Genomic DNA, 20,567 nt, shown 5'->3' on the forward strand with positions numbered 1-20,567 from the left:
TATGGTGGTCTGAAACTGAACCTGAAATATCTCCACAGTACACTGACTTGAGCTTGGGGAGTTCCCTGCAGCTGTAATAGTAAACCCTTTCTGTCTGCTACCATCATTCCGGGTACTTTGCAGATAAGAACTCAGTCAACGTTCATAACAACCCTGGAAAATTTGTGCCATATTATTCCCATTTTACAGATGAAAATATTGTGGCACAAAGAGAATTCTTCAATTCAATTCACAATTGAATTGAAGAATTGAATTGAACACAGCTGGGAATCATTAGAGTCAGTGTTCTAGCTCATTCTGGCTGGTCCCAGAGTTCATGCCCTTCACCCTCACATTAAACGTTCCCTTCGTAGTATCAGCTGGAGTTTAGTTAGTGCCGACCATGAGTGCCAGGAACTTTGCTACACACCACACGCATTTCTTTCTTCATTTGTACACCAATCGTGTGAGGCAGCTTCATCCCCATTGTACAAATGAAGAAAATGGGGTTAATCAGCTTGTCCAAGAGCCCTGGGCTGGTAGTTGAGGGAGATTCAAAGGCGAGTCTGCCTGGCTTCTGAATCCATACACTTAAGCGCTGTGCTCCGTTGTGGGTATATTTGGTTGATACTACCTTCTGGTGGGCTACCTTGTTGCCATGGGAACCCCCTGCTTACTTTGCCCACCACTCCTGTCCTATCAGCTGCAGCAACATTTCCCCTTAGGCCACAGCCAGCCCCAACACTGCAGGCTTTTCTTTCTTTAAAAGGAATCCTCTGTGGTCAGATACAGCCGTGCAAGTAGCTCTGCCCTGCTGATATTGGTTTTGAGGCTCATCTAACATTACATTTTTTTTCCTCTCATATTATATTGCAAAACATTTTCTTGAGCTGATTAATATGTCTGTGTCTATTTATATTATACTTGTGCACGTGTGTGTGTGTACTTAAAACTGTTTAAACCTAATTCTGCCCATGATAAGTACTGGGTGAATATATGAGAAAAAAACTATGTGATCGCAGTTGTATGATCAAAAGTCCCATGTTTTGTCAATAACAAGAAAACAAAGAATATAATAAAAGAAAGGAAGGGAGGCACTTTACCAAAGATGTGTGGGTAGAAAATAAACACTTGGAAAGACTCTCAATATCATTAGTCATTAGGGAAATGCAAATTAAAACTACAATGAGATACTACTGCATACTTATCAGAGTGTCCAAAATTACAAAAACTGATTATTCCAAGTGTTGGCAAGGGTCTAGAGGAATTGAAATCCACTGCTTGTGGGAAAGTAAAACTGTTGGAGAACAGCTTGACAGTTTCTTAAGAAGTTAAACATACACCATCCACTCCATTCGTAAGTATATATCCAAGAGAAATGAAAGCATACGTCCATACAAAACTTGTCCATGAATGTTCATTACAGCTTTATTTATAATAATCAAAAACAGGAAATAATGCAAATATCCAACATAAGATTAACAGAAACAAATTGTCTATACTCATGCAGTGTTATACTACTCAGCAATAAAAAGAAATGAACCATTGGTAAGTGCAACATGGATTCATCTCAAGACAAGTGTGCCGAGTGAACAAAGCCAGATAAAAAAGAGTACATACTGCATATCTACTGACATAAAATTCTAGAAAATGCAAATTAGTCTATGGTGATGGAAAATAGACCAGTGGTTGCCTGGGGATGAGGAGTGCAGAGGGAACAGGTGGGAGGAATTACAAAGGAAAAAGAAAACTTCTGAGAGGGAGGGGTTTGTCCAGTTATTTTTGTTGTGGCAATGGTTTTACAGGTGCATAAGTGCGTCAAAACTTGCCAAATTGTACATTCTAAGTAATATATTCAGTGTATTGTATGGCACTTGTATTCCCCGTAAAGCCACGCTTTGCACACAGGACGCTGTGTGTTCCAGGTTTGGCAGACACAAGTGCCCTGTCGTGTGAGCAGCTGCTCATCCTTTCTTTGCTGAGTCCCCAGATCTCGGCAGCCTTAAGGGGCTGGCCCAGGAGAAGCCAGCAGGATTTAAAGCATCATCCCTCATTTCTGGTGAGGGGAGCAGCCTCTGAGAGTAAAATGTGGATACACCAGAATGGTCTGGGGATGCAATGTTCAGGCTAACTGAGATTTCTCACGGAGTATTACTCGGGCGCCCTAAGGCCAGGCTCCTGCCTTCATAGGAAGTGTCGTGAAGCTGCCTGAGATTCTCTTTGCTGGCTGAGGGTCTTGCTTCACTGGGCATGCTCCTTCTGGGCAGCCGCTCTTACTGTTCAAGGAGGGAGGAGGAAATGGGAGAACCAGGAAGGGAAGGAGCTGCATCTGAACAGAGTCAAGACACCATGAGGAAGAAGTTGTTTTCTTAAACACTCCTCTACACTCAAATCTCTCACATTGACCTGCTTTGTTGTGACTTGCCTCTTTATTTTATTTTTTAAAATTTAATTAATTAATTAATTTTTAATTCTGATAGATTTAGGGGGGTACAAGTGGTTTTTTTGGTACATGGATGAATTGTATAGTGATGGAGTCAGGGCTTTAGTGTACCCGTCACTCAAATAGTGTACAACAGTGTTGCCCAATTGGCCATTTTTCGACCCCTCGCCTGCCTCTTTATTTTATTTTTTTAGTCAGGGTCTCACTCTGTTGCCCAGGCTAGAGTGCTTTGGCATCAACCTAGCTCACAGCAATCCAAACTCCTGGGCTCAAGTGATCCTGCTGCCTTAGCCTCCCAAGTAGCTGGGACTACACTGGCTAATTTTTTCTATATGTTTTTAGTTGTCCAATTAATTTCTTTCTATTTTTAGTAGAGACAGGGTCTCGCTCGTGCTCAGGCTGGTTTTGAACTCCTGACCTTGAGCAATCTGCCTGCCTCGGCCTCCCAGAGTGCTAGGATTACAGACATGAGCCACTGCACCGGCCTGCCTCTTTATTTTAACACATTAACTGCTATGAGAGTTATATTTAATTCACTCTAATTTTGGCCCCAGGGCCACATGAAGCATATATAAAATCTTATTTGTTGATGTTCTTATTGTTACAATGAATATTGATAATTTAATTCTAAACACGTGGATTAAATAAATAGAAGTCAATAAATTTTGGTTTTCTATGTATGTTTATCTTTATGTTACACTCAAAGTTTTTATTCTATTTTTGTAATAAAACCCTATGGCCCAAGGAAAAGTTTCTGAGTTTTTGGTGTGGCAGTCAATGTGTTAGAAATGAAATATAAAAGAAAGTTCCTGTTATTTTGGAGTTCTGATCAGTTGGGTTTTCTTTAGTCAAAGTGTTTTCTAATTGGAGAAGTTCCCTCTGAGTGATAGCTTAGAGGAAATAGGTTTCTGATGTGTGCAAATCCGTAAAGCCGAACCAACTTCCCAAGCAAGGCCAGAGCGATGCAGGGGTGGTGGGTTGGCCAGAGAGTTCACGTTGAGATGAAAGTGTTATTTGCTCTGTGTTTAGACAAGGGTACCTGCATGAGACACTAGCAGAAGATCAATCTGCTGGAGTTGAGTAATTTTAAATGATTCTGTATTTTTCTACCCCTTCTACAGAAGGGAGTTAATATCTCATAATCAGCAGGCAGGTCAAATACCAGACCTGCTTCATTAGTTCCTAACTAACCACTCCAAGCTTTGCATAGGCCCCTGTAATTAATATGGAGATATTGCCACCTGCCTTGAACCATTGACATGAGGATTAAATAAGATAATGTAAGCAAAATGACTGACACTAGCATGGATGTTCAATATGTGGTAGTTTAATAGGATTTTAAAATGAGATTCTTTTTTTTTGTTGTTTTTAAATTCAGCTGAAGCTCTCAGAAGGACCAGAACCGAACAGTAGGTGACAAGTACTCCCACTTCAAAGCAATGTGGGACTTGCAAAGAGGTGGCCCAAAGCCAGTTCTGCAACTGTTAGTGCTTCTCCCATCTGGAAGATCTAAAAAGGTTGAAGAATTTGGAGAGGCCCATTGGAAATTAAAGAAATCATATCTCTGGGGAAAGCAGTTGCGGTGTAATGGAATCTTTCTTTCCCCTCGCTGGGGGTGGTGGGAGGGTGCTTCCCTTCACCCCAAGTAGACTCTGAGGTGCTTCAAGGAGACTGTCCACAGTGCAGCCCAGAGGCTGGTGGCAGATCAGCCTGAAGGTCAGAGGCTGTGGCTGACCGGTGTCCTTGTGGTAGAGGCAAGGAGAGATGGCTGCATTGGAATCTGCCTGTGTTCCTGGATTGTGCAAGGATGTGCGTGTGTGAGTGCTTATGATTATGGGCACAGGCAGGAGACGGCCACATGGGGTTTTTGAAAATCCTGTTGGAGAGGACTTCCTGACAGCAGGGGTACAGTTCCCTCAACCAAGGGACGGACCACCGGATTTTCAGAGGCTGAAGGACAGGCAGCCAGCCATGGGAATACACGGCCGGCCGCTGGGCCTCCTGGGGGGTGCATCTGAATGTCGCTGTGGGTGGAGGGTGTGGGGTGCAGGGATGGGAGAGATGTCTCTGAAGACCCACCAAAGCCCCCCAGAGAGGCAGCTCTGAACATCCACACGCTGAGAATAAACCAACACTAGGTTAGGTCGGTACCAAGAAAGCAAGCCTTCCCTGCTCCTGCCTCCCCTTCACCCCATCCTGCCTCATTTCTGAAAGAGCTGAAGGAAGCAGGATTGCTACAGCAGATGGCAACTCCATTTAAGGAGATTATGAGCCAAGGTATCTCCATCTTAATATTAGATTTGAATTTTGCTCATATTCTCTTTGAGAATATCCACAGAGGGTTTTCTCTTGATTCTGATAGTGTTTCAATAGGGAAAAAAATCCCATTTGAAGGTACCAGGGGTGGCAGCGTATGACCTTTCCCTCACTACTTAAAGAATTTGGTATAAATGGTCACTTTTATAGTCTTCTGTCTGAAATATCTTTGGGGGACAGTTATGAGTGGGATTATTTTGTGTGCCTTATTTTTGGCTAGGCCCTTGCCCCAGTTCTTGCCTTGAACCCCTTTAACAATTTGTAAAGGTGGTTTCAGTACTGTCAGTCCTCTGAAGAGAGTAGCTCCTTAACAGAAAAAGCACAGTCACAGCGTGAGGGTGGGCTTGGGACATAGTTTGAGGAGAAGGAGAGAGACAGGGGCTGCAGGGATCTGCCTAGACTCATGAGCAGAGAAGTAACAGGTGGAGTTCTAGGCGATTTGTTCACCAAACGAGAATATGTAGAATTGAGAAACTTTCAGCTTTCTGTCAGGACAACTGGAAAGACCCATGGGTGGAGATAAGGAGCAGGAAGTGGAGCCAGCAAAGGTGTTGGTAAAGATAAGGCCTCCAGAAGAAGAGTTTCAGAAACCCAGGGAGAAGGCAGACTCTGGAAGGAAAGGGATGTGGTCAACAGTGTCACACACACTGAGGTTAAGGAGGCTGAGACCTCAGAAAAGGCAATTCAGCTGAAAAAACTACCCAATTTATACAAGCAGGGGCCATTTAGAACAGACCCTGACTTTTGCATACCAGACTTTGATTCACTCAGCAGAAGCCCCAAAACTGTGAGCTTCAATAACACCGGGCCTGTTCCCCTTTTGCCCATGCTGGGAACCCTAATAATAACGCAACTTTCTAATTCCGATCACTGGTGTTCTATAACATCCCTATTTGCCTATAGTCCAAGAGGCCCTACAACTTTTTCAAAACTGCAAACTCTTCTCACCATGTGTGGCCATGATTCTCTTGGTTAACAACTCTTTTATTAATAGGACCTCTAATGACTCTGCTTTTAACACTCATTTTCAACTCTTTAATAACATTCATACAAAACCAAATTCAAGCCCTTGCTATTTTTTTTTCCCCAATGAAATCCCTATCCTGCCTCTACTCTGGCTTTTAAGGCCATGGATTTCAGTTGCTCCCCCTTAATGACCCTCAACTGGACTCTCAGGCAGGGACAACTGTAAGTCAGCAGGAAGCAGTTACATAAGAACAGACCACTATCCATCCAAATAGCCCGGTTTCTGAGTCCATTGATAGAATATCAATTCTAACCAAAGCCAGCGGGGGATGAAAGAACAGTCTTGCTAATAAACTAAATAACAGAGGAAAACAAACTATCTAACAGAAAGAAAAAGGAGGGAACTTTTTGATCAGCACATAATTGCCCCTTTGTTTGATTAACCACCTATGGCTTATTCTTTTTAAGAAGCTGTTTTTACAGCACTTGGAAAGGACTGAGCAGATAGGAGCATGATGCTCCCCCATTTCCACCAGACCACATTCCAAGAAGGACCCTGATAAAGCCAGACTCACAGAGAAGGGGGGGGGGAGACACAAACATAGCCGCTTCACAGATGCCTTCTACTATCAGCTGGCAACAATAACTATTCTTTTTTTCCCCTTTCCCCTTTATCCCAGTAAAAATCCCAAGCCCTTTATCCTCCTGGTTGGCACTTTTTTTTTCTCTATCTTCTCTGCCAAACCCCTCCCTCCCTTTGGGAAGTAAAATAAACTTTCTTTCTTCAAAACTATTCTGATCTTTGTGTGGAGACTTCTTTCTTAGCCCACACTATGAGTTCCCACCCTAACACTAGGTTTGGTGACCTTCAAGGCGGCAGTTTCAGGAGGAGGGTGAAGAGAGAAGTCACAGTATAGAGACGATGGTGGGCAGTGGCGAGAAAAGGAAAGCAGTGGTCCTAGACTGTTCATGCAGAAGTTTGCTGCAATGAATTGTAGAGAACTGGCTTGTAGCTTCGAGGAGTAATAGGGTAACTCATTCATTTATTTGTTCAATAGGCCTCTTTTTATTAGATGCCACTAGGTGCTTGTTCACTGCTAGGTGAGTGAGGAAAGGCGAAATCCCCACTGTGCCGGAGCTTGCCTGCTAGTGTGGGAGAGAGAGTCTATAAACAATGGAGACAATTTCAGCTGTTGGAGGTGCTGTGATGAAAATGAAACGAGGCATGAAATAAGCACATTCCAGTCTACAGAAAATAAAAGTATGTAGATCCTGAGGCAGGACACGTCCCTATTCTGAAGTTGCTGGTCAGGGAATAGAAGCTGAGGTCTAGGGAAAAAGGAACATGGTGTGGAAACTTTGTTGTGGGTAATTAGAAGCAACAGAGTGAAAGCCTAGGTCCTGGGATGGAATATAAAGTTCTCCTGGGGCCTCTTATACTTTTACTTGGTGTTCTACTTTGTTACATAAGTTCACAGCACCAATGTAATTACTGTTGAAGTAACATAGTTGCAAATGAAAAACCACAAAAAACAAGGAATAAATGTATGAGCTTCCCCTAACTTTCCTTCAATAAGGGTTAAACAACCTGGAAATCCTCCACTTTCTGACCATGGCATGTCCACACATTTAAATGAACACTGTTGAAGCACTATGATAAGTGTTCAGCATAGTGAAGAGTAAGGTTATACCAAGTGTATTTTCTAATGCATTCAGTAAGTATGTCCTTTCAAACATTCCTCTAACTATACAGGGTCTGCTTGAGCTATAGCAATGCTGTATCTGTGTGTGAGAGAATAATGAAGACCCTTGGTCTTGTTTCTTTAACATCTTTTGTCTTCCCTGGAAGATGAATGGGATATTGAAGTTATTTTGTGGACTGGTAAATTTGTTTGCAAGGGCAAAGATGGCATAATTTGGGTGGGCTCAGTTTTAACCACATGCTTGCAGTTCTTCTGGGGCAAAATGCCCACTAGCATTATTCCTGGAGAAGTGACACATGGGTGAGTTTCCTAAGGCTTAATAAAATTAACAACCATTTACAAAATACCGTGTTTCCCCGAAAATAAGACAGGGTCTTATATTTATTTTTCCTTGAGACAACACCCTAGGGCTTATTTTCAGGGGATGTGCTATTTTTTTTAAAAGTACGGTACAGCAATCTACATTTACTCAAATATAGTTAAGTCATCTTCTTCTGGAACATCATCATAACTCTCCAAATCCCGAATTCCATCCTGAATTTCTTGTGACTCTATTTCCTTTAGAACCATTGGCCCCAATCGCTCATGTTGAGCAATAGAGCTCTCATGGGGCAGATGAGAAGGGCTGCTTGTCTTCTTTACCGCTATGCGATGAAATGCATGGGTTGTGCAGATAGGCTGCGTAGCTACGCCCATCACTAGGTCTTATTTTCGGGGTAGGGCTTATATTGCACAAATGCTTAGAAATCCTGTTAGGGCTTATTTTATGGGTAGGTCTTATTTTCGGGGAAACATAGTATGTAGCCTGGGCCAGGAACTATATTAAATATTTTGCAGGAACTATTTTATTTCCAGCCCACTCTAATCCTCTCAGATGGTTCCTTTTATTATCACCATTTTACAGATGAGGACACTGAGGCTTAGAAGGGTGAAGTAAATTAGCCAAGGTTATACAACTCGGATAGCAGAGATGGCATCCAAACCCAGATTTTACACTTTTAATCAATGTTATGTTTTCTCTTCTTAGCCCACTCTTCCTGTGTGTATTTTTCAAACCTATTGCTTCATTTATTATTTACTATAGCAGGAATTCTCCAGTCATCGAAAGCTAGCCTTTTCTTTGGCATTCAGAGTGACTCTAGTCCTGTACAACTTTCTGTGGGAAATCTGGCAACCTCACAGAGTTCTCCAAGAATTCTCAAGGGTAGAAGAGAAAACTTATGCTCTTTCATCCCTTCTCACTCTGCATTATCCCTCCTATCTTAGCTGTCATCACTTGCCCTGGGATATGAAACAGTTACTGTAACTCTCTACACACGGCCTCACCCTACCCATGCACGTAACTCTGCCTCCATTACCCACAACTGCACGCCTCTGAAGGTATAAAGAGGTCAGCTGCGTCCAATGGAAAGCAGATGCTGAAGGAGAACTGAGAGAGGTTTGTTGAGAAGTGAGGGAATACTCTCATGAGAGATAAAAGAGGAAGGAAGCAGAATTTGGATAGAGAAAGCCTGCAAAAGGCAATGCAAATCTGACAGAAGTGTTGGCTTTGAAAGACAGTGGCAAAGAGCAGTCTTCCTTGTGGACAGAGCATTGAGTAGCATACCTGGCCATCTACTTTGTGTGGAAGGAGAACTGGCCCAAGGTAATAATATATATATATATATATATATACACTCATAAACAGTGGTGAATGGTCTAATTGTTAGGGGCTTATAAGGAAAAATACTGGATGATTAGAGACAAGGAAGTCAAGTTAACTTAAATTTATTTATTTATTTATATATTTTTACTTTCTATAGAGATGGGGCCCTACTCCATCGCCCAGGTTGGAGTGCCATGATGTGATCATAGCTGGCTGCAGCCTCAAACTCCTGGGCTCAAGTGAACCTCCCTCCTTGGCCTCCCCAGTAGCTGGGACTACAGGCATGTGCTACCTATGCCCAGCTTCTATTAATAGTTAACTTTTTAAATGAACTCTATGCTCTAGTCCTCCAGCTTTGGCTCAGCTAAACACAAAATTCTTTCCTTTTCCCAGTAAAACCTGACACTTGCTAATGAAAACATTGCCTTTATAACTATTATCTCTAAAATTGACATCAAAAGCCTGTTTCCTGTTTTGGAAGGAAAAGCTGAACATTCTTTCCTTGGGTTTTTTTTTTTTTTTTTTTTAGCTGGGTTTTGCTCCCTTCTCTGAAGGGGCAAGGGAGTAATAAAAATGGCCAAGAATAAAAAATAATTCTGATTTATTTCAAATTACTATTGTGCATGAATTAATCTCATAGATACTATGTTGAATGAAAGAAACCAGCTCCCAAAGAGCATATACTATATGAGGCTATATATGTGCAGCTCAAAATCAGGCAAAATTGATCAATGTTTATAAAAATCAGTATGGTGATTACTTTTGGCGGCTGTGATTTGTGACATAATAAGAAACATGTGTTTGGTCTTCATCCCCAGTTCTTGGAATAGAGCTCCTAAAACCCTTGGAATTTCCTAAGCAATAGAGGTGAGAGGAGCATATTTTGTTATTCAAAAGAGTCCCCTTCAACCATATCTGAGTTTATGTTACTGAGGTGAATTTTGGAAAATGGGGGCTGGTTGCTAGGGGAACCAACCATGTTATTAGAGGGTTGAACTTTCAGCCCCACCTCCCTAACCTCTGGAGATTAAGTTTAATCACTAGTGGTCAATGATTTAGTTAATCAAGCCAATGTAATGGAATCTCCAGAAAACCCATAAAAGTCTGGGTTTGAAGAGCTTCCAGGTTGGTGGACACATGGAAGTGCCGGGATGCACCCAGGGAGCACTTGGGAGCTCGGAGGTCCTGCCTATCTCTTCATCTGGCTGGTCTTGAGTGGTATCCTTTGTAATAAACTGGTAATTGTAAGTAAAGTACTTTCCTGAGTTCTGTGAACCATTCTAGCAAACTATCAAATCCAGGGGGAGGAAGGAGGTCATGGGGACCCCCAATTTGTAGCTAGTTGGTCAAAAGCACAGGTGACAACTTGGGACTTGCAACTGGTGTTTGAAGTGAGGGGCAGCCTTGCCCCTCACTTCAAACCTCTGGAGCCTCTGGAGCAGACTCCAGAGGTTAAGAGACTGAGCTCTTAACCTCTGGAGTCTGCACCAATCTGGGTAGTTAGTGTCATACCTGAATTGTGGGATGCTTGGTTGGTCTGGAGAGTTTGGGAATTGTTTAAGAGGAGGGAAAACCCCACACATTTGGTGTCAAAAGTATTGTGAATGAGTGTATAGAAACATTTCTTTTTTTCTAGTTAGGGGTGTGATGTACAAACTGGGATGTTGCAGGAGGGAATCTTACTGGATACTGCTGGGATGTTCTATAATTTGATCTGGGAGTTAGATCACTTATGTATTAATATGTGAAATGTCACTGTTCAGTTATCGGCTGGACTTCGAAGTGTTACCCCAGTTCTTGGGCTCCTGGCTTGGAGGAATCACAAGCCTAATCAGGGAGATGAAGAGAGATGACAGATACGGTACGCATGAAGAATTTATTGTGAGTAAAGAGCAAGAGGGTGAAGTAAAAGTTTGTTTCCGGAGAGGGAAATGGATCTGTCTTCGAGAGTGGAGAAGACCCTGTCTACTTCTATGTTTTTTTTTTTTTTTTATATGTTAGTAGTTTATGTTTAGGTAAAGGTTAGTTATAATTAGGACTGAATTCTTTCCAGGTATGAACATGACTTAAAGGTTATGTTCCAGTATCCATTTATAGCGTTTTTCCATTCCCTGGTGGTCAGTATTCCATGGCCTAATTACCCTATTCTTTAAGACTAAAATAATGGTTCCTCTTTTTATTTTTCTGCAACCATTTCCTCCTTATTGTTTTCTGTCCCCTACATCCCATTACCTCTCACTTGTTTTTCTGTCCCTAACGTGAAAGACAGATGTTCAAGCTATACACTTAAAATTAATGTACTTTTTGCATTTAATTGTGTATTCTTTCTTTGAAAAGTTATTATATATTTCCTATTGACGTTGTAACAAACAACCACAAATTTCATGCCTTAAAACAACACAAATTTATTAGCTTACAGTTCTGGAAGTTATAAGGCTGAAATGAATCTCAAGGTGTTGACAGGACTGTATTGCTTGGCGGAGGCTCCAATTTTCCAATTTTACTCATTCATTTGATCTTTCACCAGATGCTTATTGGTTGTAAGCCACTAAAACCTCTAATTACAGCCTATTAGCAATTCTAATTCTACCCTATTTTCTCCATTCAGGTAGATGGGTTAAGTTTTTATTATCAAGAAGGCAAAAGAATAAGACACATGCAAATTGTAACAATAATACTATTGCTATTTTATTGTTATTTATTGTTACTCTTCATACTATTGTTGCTTGTACATTTTACACACATTCATGTGACTATCATCACATTAATACATTCATGCATCTATTTAAATCATTCTCTATGCAGGTGTTTTCTCAGGGCCATTGTCATGTTAAAAATTGGAAAATACCTTCCAATTTCTTTTACAGGTGATTCTTCTCACATTCTCCTCATCCCCTCTTCATTTGCATTTACCTATGAATTTTTTGTCTTTGTCAAATGAGTTATTCAAGTTACAAATGTCCCCTTATTTGACTTGGCTCATGTGTTTCAATGTCATACTAAAACAAAGGTGCCAGGGATGCTGTTAGAAAGTCCATGGAACGCGCATGTGAGGGTTCACTATTTATCTTTTCTACTCAATCTGGACACCCGGATGATGGCTGCAAATGCTAATTGGTTGAGTGCCTTATATACTTTCCCTTACAAAGCCTGAGGGATTTTTAAAGCTGAAATTTCTAAAAGCAATAGAAGTGTTAGTTTAAAAGTGAAACCTCAAAATAAAATTATATATATTTATATAGTTTATTAAAGAGTTAAATTGGCAGGCCGGGTGCGGTGGCTCACGCCTGTAATCCTGGCTCTCTGGGAGGCCGAGGCGGGCGGATTGCTCAAGGTCAGGAGTTCAAAACCAGCCTGAGCAAGAGCAAGACCCCGTCTCTACTATAAATAGAAAGAAATTAATTGGCCAACTGATATATATATAAAAAATTAGCCGGGCATGGTGGCGCATGCCTGTAGTCCCAGCTACTCGGGAGGCTGAGGCAGGAGGATTGCTTGAGCCCAGGAGTTTGAGGTTGCTGTGAGCTAGGCTGACGCCATGGCACTCACTCTAGCCTGGACAACAAAGCGAGACTCTGTCTCAAAAAAAAAAAAAAAAAGAGTTAAATTGGCAAATTAATATTTAAAATGGAAGAAAATTTAAATTAACAGAAAAAATAAAGTAATATGACATGATTATTGTGTGATTATTCTACTAACTAGTGTGCAAACAAAAGTTTATATAGCATATATTTTTTAAATTATTAAAAATGAAGTCAGAAACTTTAGAAACAGTTGTTAACTGGAGGGTATGTAGAGAATAGAAAAAAATAGAAAAGTATACTACAGCTTTGAAGAGAATACTCTTAGGTAGTCATTTATATCTTGTTAGATAAAAGGGGGAAGGTGTTTGCAAGACATCTGTTTTACAGATTCTAAAAATATTTCCTTCATCAAAGTTGGGGTTTTAACCCTTCTTGGAAGATTAATAGTTATGCTGTATCTAGTTACTATAAAATTATTCTTGCCAATTGTTTTTCATTTATTATCTTCAATCAGTTAATAGTCATTTAAAATATTTAGTGATTAATCACTACATGCCAGGCATTATTTTAGTTGCTGATCTCACTGAGTTTATATTCTTGCTAAATGGGTAAATTTTAATGTGGTGATAGTTATTACATTAAAAAGTTAGAGGATAAGAATAAAGAGTCGAGGGTTTGTGGCTAGTAGTACACTTTCAAGGAGGGTAGTCAGGGAAGTAGTCTCAACTAAGATGACATTGGGGCAGAGACCTAAAGGAAGAGAGGTTGAGGCAACAGTAAGTGCAAAGTGTGAGGATGCTTGAAGAGCATCAAGAAGACTAGTATGGCAAAAGCAAAGTGTGGGTGGGAGATGGGGGAGAAAAAGGAGATTGAAGGTGGTGAGATGAAAGCAGCAGTGAAGTGGTAGAGCAGTGGATGATCAGAGCCAATGGTTGCAATAGTCATATTGTTTCATCTATCAGGACTTGATGTCATTGGTCTCTCCCTCCTCTTTACAGAATTTCACTTTACTTCTTAGTTTTCCCACTACCTCACTTCTCAATCTCCTTTGCGGGCTTCATCTCTGGGTGATGGAGTGACTCAGAGCTCAGTTCTTGGATCTCTTTTTACTTATGTAATCCTGGGTTGCAAAACATCTCGAACTTTTTAATATAAACCAATCAAAATGATTGTGCTATTGCAATGGTTTGTGTGGTAATGCTGAAATTGTTACAAAATGTAAATTCAAAACCAAAATATTTTTCAAGGACATAATACACATAAATGTTATTACAGAGTCACTGGGGATACTCTTCCTTTAAAATAAAAAATGGAAAACACTAGGATGTATTGTTGGAAACTAAATATGGCCCCATTGCTTAATCCCCAGAGAGTTCTATGCTCTGCTTAACAAATTGGCTGCATAATGTGGTAGCAGCAATTGAGTGACTTAGTTCTGCCAAATGCTGAAGAGATTTTTTGAAATGTTAATTTAAAAACAAGAGTCCAACTTGTTTTTTGCCCTTAAAAAAATCCCTGCCTTAGATATCCATGAAGAATGGATCAAAGACTACCTCCTTTAATTGATGTTTTAACTCGTTGCACTTTGAATATATCCCTGCATGGGTATTCATAGGTGGTTACATAAACATATTACACAATCTGTTCATTCCTAGTGAAATTGTGTCTTGAGGAAACTCAACTGGCAAATAATTTGACCCACTTTACTTCATTGAAGTCAGTTTCCAAATATAGAAATCACAGTATGAAGTATAATTGTGAAGCTGAGGACTAAATTTCAAAAAGTTCTCTGATTTCAAACTTTACAAAAATGAGCTAAGACTATTTACTTTGTAATGTCTAAATTAATATTGACAGTGTGGAAAGTTGCTACAAATGGAAGTTAACCTTAGATCAACAAGATCATTAAAAAGAATTAAGGTGATTTTGGAAGAGCAGAAATTTATAAATATCTTAAAAATGACTAGCCTAGATATAAAAACCATTGTGCAAAGATTGTATCCATATTTGGAAGTACCTATATATGTTGTCAGTTTTCATTATGCATAAAAATAAATATCTCTCCTACTTAAAGTATTGAAGGCTAAATTCTGCATTGTAAACTGTAACAAGAAATACAAGACCTGACAGTGACAGCTTAGCGAGGAAGAAAATGTGTGAGATTTTAGCTCTAAATTGAAGAAGTAACAAATTTAAAAGAGAAATGTTGTTTAACAAAGAAGAATTACTGTGCCTTTCAAAGTGCAGGACCATCTCCCTCAGCCTTGGGGGAGATTTGAATCTGTTACAGAGGCATCATGCAAGTGAAAATAGGTAATATAAGATAATAATCCATTTTTGACATTCTTTGAGATGGACAGCAACACAATAGGCTTAAAATCCAGTCCTCAGTGAGAGGGATAGGGCTTCCTTTTGGGGGGGGGGCTGAAAACTCAGACCCTAGAGCTAATGTACAGAAGACACTCCTACTGAGATGGTGAAGCGATGATTCTGTAAAGAGGTGGTGGTGGGAACCTGCCCATTCCAGTTCTGGGGCTGTGGGAAAGTCAGGGAGAAAGAACCAGGAGGGATAGAAGAAATGTGCTGATTGCACCTCTAAGCCGTGGGCTGGAGAGTAGGAGGAGTTAGGTAAGTTGAAAAGAGAGAGGCTTTCCCACTCATGGTTTGAGATTTTGGAAGAGACTCCTGTGTGGAGGCTCCATGCCAATGTGGGGTGAACCAGCATAGCCCAAAGAACTCCTGTGCATGACCAGGAAGAGAGTAGCTCTGATTTAGACTCCAGTCCTCTTGTTTCATACTGAAAGCCAGAGGGTTTGTCATCATGCCTGCCATTGGCAGGAGCATGCTGCTCCCCCCAAGTAGATCTTGGTGGGAGACTAGCTGTGAGCCTACTTGGACTTAGAAGAGATCTGGGTTTGCAGACAAGCAATAGCTAAGGGTAGGCCTGATAAGCATGAGGACCGCCACACCATTACCAATTACTGTGCCATAGAGAAGAGGCCATGCACGCATCAGATGTAAGACAGCAGTAGATGCCAGGAGAAAGGCCAGGGAAAGAATCAGCCAACTATGCTTCTGTAGACATAAGACCACATAGAAAGTAATTATTGAAGAATAGATGTCACATGACTTATGAACAAAATCGCATGATTCCTTCTGCCCTCAGGTACCATTTTGACTGGGAGTAGGGTAGATGGCAGCCGAAATACAAGGTAATGAACATTTTCCTCAAAAGGCTGATATTTAATAACACTTTGTTATTGGATTGGTCTAAAGCTTGAAATGGATTGAATATTAAATCTTTTTTCCCCTACTGACATCCAAAGGTTGGGGTCTTGGGAGGAACACTAGATCACTTATATCAGCTGAATAAAGAAACAACACTTTTCTATATGTATATAATTGTGTCCAGTGATGGATACACTGTAGCCCCTGACTTCACTACAATGCAATATATCAATGTAGCAAAATTGCACTTGTACCCCATGAATACATACAAATAAAAAATAAGTTGTGTAAAAAAGCTATCACAGCATTCACGATAATTAAATATTTAATTTTCAATTTGTGCTCCATTTCATCTTCAAAACAAAATTTCCAATATTGTATGATGTACAAATGTGTAGGAGATTATATGCTTATGCCATAGTTCAGGAAAAATAAGGCAAGTTTGGTTATGTCTTTCATCAGTGAATTCTTCTTACATCTAGCCTGCTTCATTCCTGTGTATTGTTGCCTTGGCCCTTGGTGGCATTTGGGGTTTATGTGTTTCTTCATTTAAAGAAATCAAATGACTCTGCAGGAACTCCTTGACACTGTGAAGGAATACAAAGGGAGTGGAGCAAGGAAAAGTCACAGCCTACACTCACCCGCTAAAAGAACTTTTCAATATCTTCATAGAAAATGGACATGAATCTAATAAAAAAAAAAAAAAAAAACCCCACACACGGAAGTAGGCTTGTGAAGAATAGGTTTGCCTCATTCTGTAGGGGTTTGTGGGAAGGTTAAACACTATGTGCCTCCCTACAAAAGTAAACCTGAGTGTTTCTTTGAGGGCACTCCCTTTTCCTTCCTTCCTCTTCCTATTTCTGTCCTTCCTTCCTAGTAAATGCATGCCAGGCCCAGAGCTAGGCACTGAGGATCTAATAAGACAGGTATGATGGCACTTCATGATAGGCATTGGGGAAGGAGACAAGGAGAACACAAGTACAGACAAACAAAGTAAAACCATTCCAAAGTGCAGTGGGTCCTCCCTGTGCAGGATACAGGTTGTTGAATGAGGAGTGATGGAGGGTTCAGGTGAGGAATGTGCTTTGGATATAACAGGCAAGGAAAGTCTAACTGAGGAAATGATACTTAAGCTGAGACCGAACGTATGTGATCAACTAGACCCAGTTTGCTCAGATGTTTTTGCTTTTAAAACAAAAAGTCCTGCATCAGGGGGATCACTTGAGCCCAGGAGTTTGAGGTTGCTGTGAGCTAGGCTGATGCCACGGCACTCCAGCCCAGGCAACAGAGTGAGACTGTCTCCCAAAAAAAAAAAGTCCTGGATCCCGAGAGTCCCCTTAGTCCTGGGCAAAACTGGGATGGCTGGTCACTGTCCTTGATGAATTATAGCTTGAGAATTAAAAAAAAATTTTTTAAAGTGCTATGGACAAAGGAGAACACATTTAAAAAGAAAAACACAGACAGAAAAAAACAGAAATTTAAATTAAAAGAATAAAAGATAAATTGTAAATAAAAGGAATGAGTCAAGAATGATTCAGAAATTAAAGTACTAGATTTGGTTAAAAATAAAAAGGAAAGATTAAAAAAGACGGAACTAAAATGTTAAAGAAATAGATGAAGGTTAAAAATTAGGGCTACATTTTAGAAAAATATTTTAAAAAAAGATAAAATATACATTGCAAAGTCAAGAATAGACAGGGTGAAAAGTAAAGACTCTGGACCCTAAATTTAGAAAAGTATTAATAAAATCATGACAAAGCTAAAGTAAGCTGAAGGATAAACAGAGAGAACAAAAATAGGTGACAAGACTAGAGGAGGAAGTGCAGAAGATCAAAAATTTAAAACTTGCTAAAATTTAGCTCTAAATCTCCAAGTATTTATGAACGAAAGGTCTGGAAAAATAAGCTCCCATGATTTAAGAAGAAGCAAAGCTGACAAGCTGCATGAGTTACTAAGGGCAACCTCTGAACTGAAGTAACACTCCTGGGTTGGGTTTCCAGACGAACTTGTTGAGGGCAGGGTCTGTGATCTCTCAAGTGCCCCCTAATGTCAGTAGCAGACCTGTTGGTCAACTACTAGTAATGAGCCTGGAGCATCATTGTTAACTAGAGTGAACAGGACTTTTATTGCCTCTTCTCTGTTCCTATTTGTTTCTATACAGAAGTGTGCAATACAGAAAATACCAGAGGGACACTATTTCTTGAGTGGGAATGTATTGTAAATGCCTTCTGCAACTTTAATGGCAAAAGAGATACACTCCAGGCTGAGACTGGCAGGAAGACAGCCAATCACTCAGAGGTCTTTGCTCCTGGGACAGTTTTCTCTCTCCTCCTTATGAAACACTCCCCTAGCTAAGGTAAGATGTAAAAAACTATTCTCCTGGGACTCAGAATAGCCAAAACAATCTTTAAAAAGAACAAAGTTGGAAGATTTACACTGCCCTATTTCAGCACATACCAGACAGTGGGGTATTGGCATAAGGGTAGACATACAGATCAGTGATATAGAATTGAGAGTTGAGAAATGAACCCATATATCTGTTGTCAATTGATTTTCGACAAGGGTATCAAGACTATTCACTGGGGTAGAAGATTGGGAGCACCCATGGAGCACGAAATAATTCTCCTATGGAAAAACATCTACACAGAATAATGACTTGGACATTCTAAATGCAAAAACTGAATTTAAATGTTCTTAATTTTGCCTTTGGATATTAAGGTAGAAACCTATGGGGTGGCCTGATGGTCAGGCCGGGATGGAAAGGTCGAGTGGGGTAAGAAATCGCTTCATTAGTGGGTTATGTTCCTTGATATCTTAAGTGTCTAGCAGTAGAGGCTGTTTGTTTTGGGCATACCATATGTTCTCTTAGGGGAAAAGATCCCACTCCGCTTTCAGGCCAACCCTCTCACCTACATTGGGAAGTACTAGTGTCAGTTCTGTCACTTGCAATAAAGGGGTTCGGACATATTGTAAGATTTTCCAATCAGCAAATAGGGTGGGAATGAGGAACACACGGTTCCCCCACAAAACGGATTTTAATAGAAATATTGCGCCCTCTGCTGGCAACTGATTAGCATGTACCAGATCCCTAGGATGATGTGGCTGGAAGAGCTTTGGGCCTGTCCTGGGGTCAGGGTCTCTCTCCTCCACAAACAAGATTTTTGACCTTGTTCAAATATCTTCACTTCTATAATTCTCTATTTTTGTATCTTTAAAATATTAATATTGAAAACTACCTTTCAACACTGTTTGATGAATACATAAAGGGCCAATTAAAAGATACTTAATGGAAGATATTATTATTATTATAAGACAGTTTTGGGGAACTAAGCCAGCCTGTTCATCAAGTTTTTCAAGGTGGTAAAATATGATGTTCAATATTGTTGGTTCTAAGAAAACATGTATCAATCTAAGAAGCTATTGTTATGGAGTGTAGAGTAATAGCAAAATATTTGTAATGTTCTTAAAAATTCTCAGGTGAGAAATGCATAGCTTAAATCACAGATGCCAAAAATTCCCTTTATAAAATTCAATATTAATTCCTATAAAAGTATTATATATGAAGTTAATTGATATCCCTTAACTTTCATTTTTATATATATACACATATTATATATATATATGAATGAAATGATAGAAAGACAGATGGGGTAGAGAGAGAGAAAGAGAGAGAGGGAGAGAGAGAGATTGTAATGGAGAAATACTAGAAGCATTCCCACTAAGGTAATGAACAAGGCAAAAATCTCCACTATCATCGTTAGTATTTGACATTATACTAGAGGCATTGTTGTACACATTCAAAGAAAAAAACAGAAGCATAGGAATTGGAAAAGAAGTAAGATTCTCTCCATTTGCAGGTGATATGACAATATATCTGGAAAACCCAATGGAATCAATGACAACACCAACATGAACAAAAAGAATTCAGTAAGTTTGCTGGCTACAAAATTAGCATACAAAAATCAATTGTGTGTGTGTGTGTGTGTGTGTGTTTGTCTATCTATAAATGATAACCAGTTAAAAAGTAAAGGAAGAGAAAACTCCATTTACAATAATGACAAAAAAAATACTTGGAAATAAACTTAAGAAGTAATGTGTAAAATCTGTATCAGGAAAAGATTAACACCCCTGAAAGACAAATAGAAATATTTCTTAGTCTTGGATAAAATAACTTTGCACCATAAAGATATAAATTATCCTTAATTTAACACTACCCTAATAAAATTACAAGAAGTATTTTCCTGAAATTAGACAGATTGATTTCAAAGTTCACATGGAAAAATAAACATGTGCATAAATAGGAAAACCTGGAGAAAAGACCATAAAAACAGATAATCCCATTAAATACTGATACACAATAAATCCTCTATGATTAAACCATTGGTATGAATAGATGAATAAATCTGGAACATAATGGAAACTTCAGAAATAGAACCAAGTTAAAAAAATTATTGTTTGAATAAAGTGGCATCTCAAATCACTGAGACAAGACAGACTTATTAATAAAAGGTGTTAAGACAACTGAACAGCCATTTCAAAAAAGATAACTTTGGATTCTTTAATATATACCATACTCCAGGAAAAACTCAAATGGAAAAAGTGAGCCATACAAGTACTAGAAGAAAACATAAGTGAATTTGTTTATAATCCTGCTGTGGGAAAAACCTTTTAAACTATGTTCATCATCCAAATGCAATAGCAGAAAAAATCAGTAATTTTGATATTAATAAAAAGAAGCTTTGTGGAAACAAGTACCACAAGCA

This window comes from Microcebus murinus, chromosome 3 (genome assembly GCF_040939455.1).
Source record: "Microcebus murinus isolate Inina chromosome 3, M.murinus_Inina_mat1.0, whole genome shotgun sequence".
Taxonomy (NCBI): Eukaryota; Metazoa; Chordata; class Mammalia; order Primates; family Cheirogaleidae; genus Microcebus; species Microcebus murinus.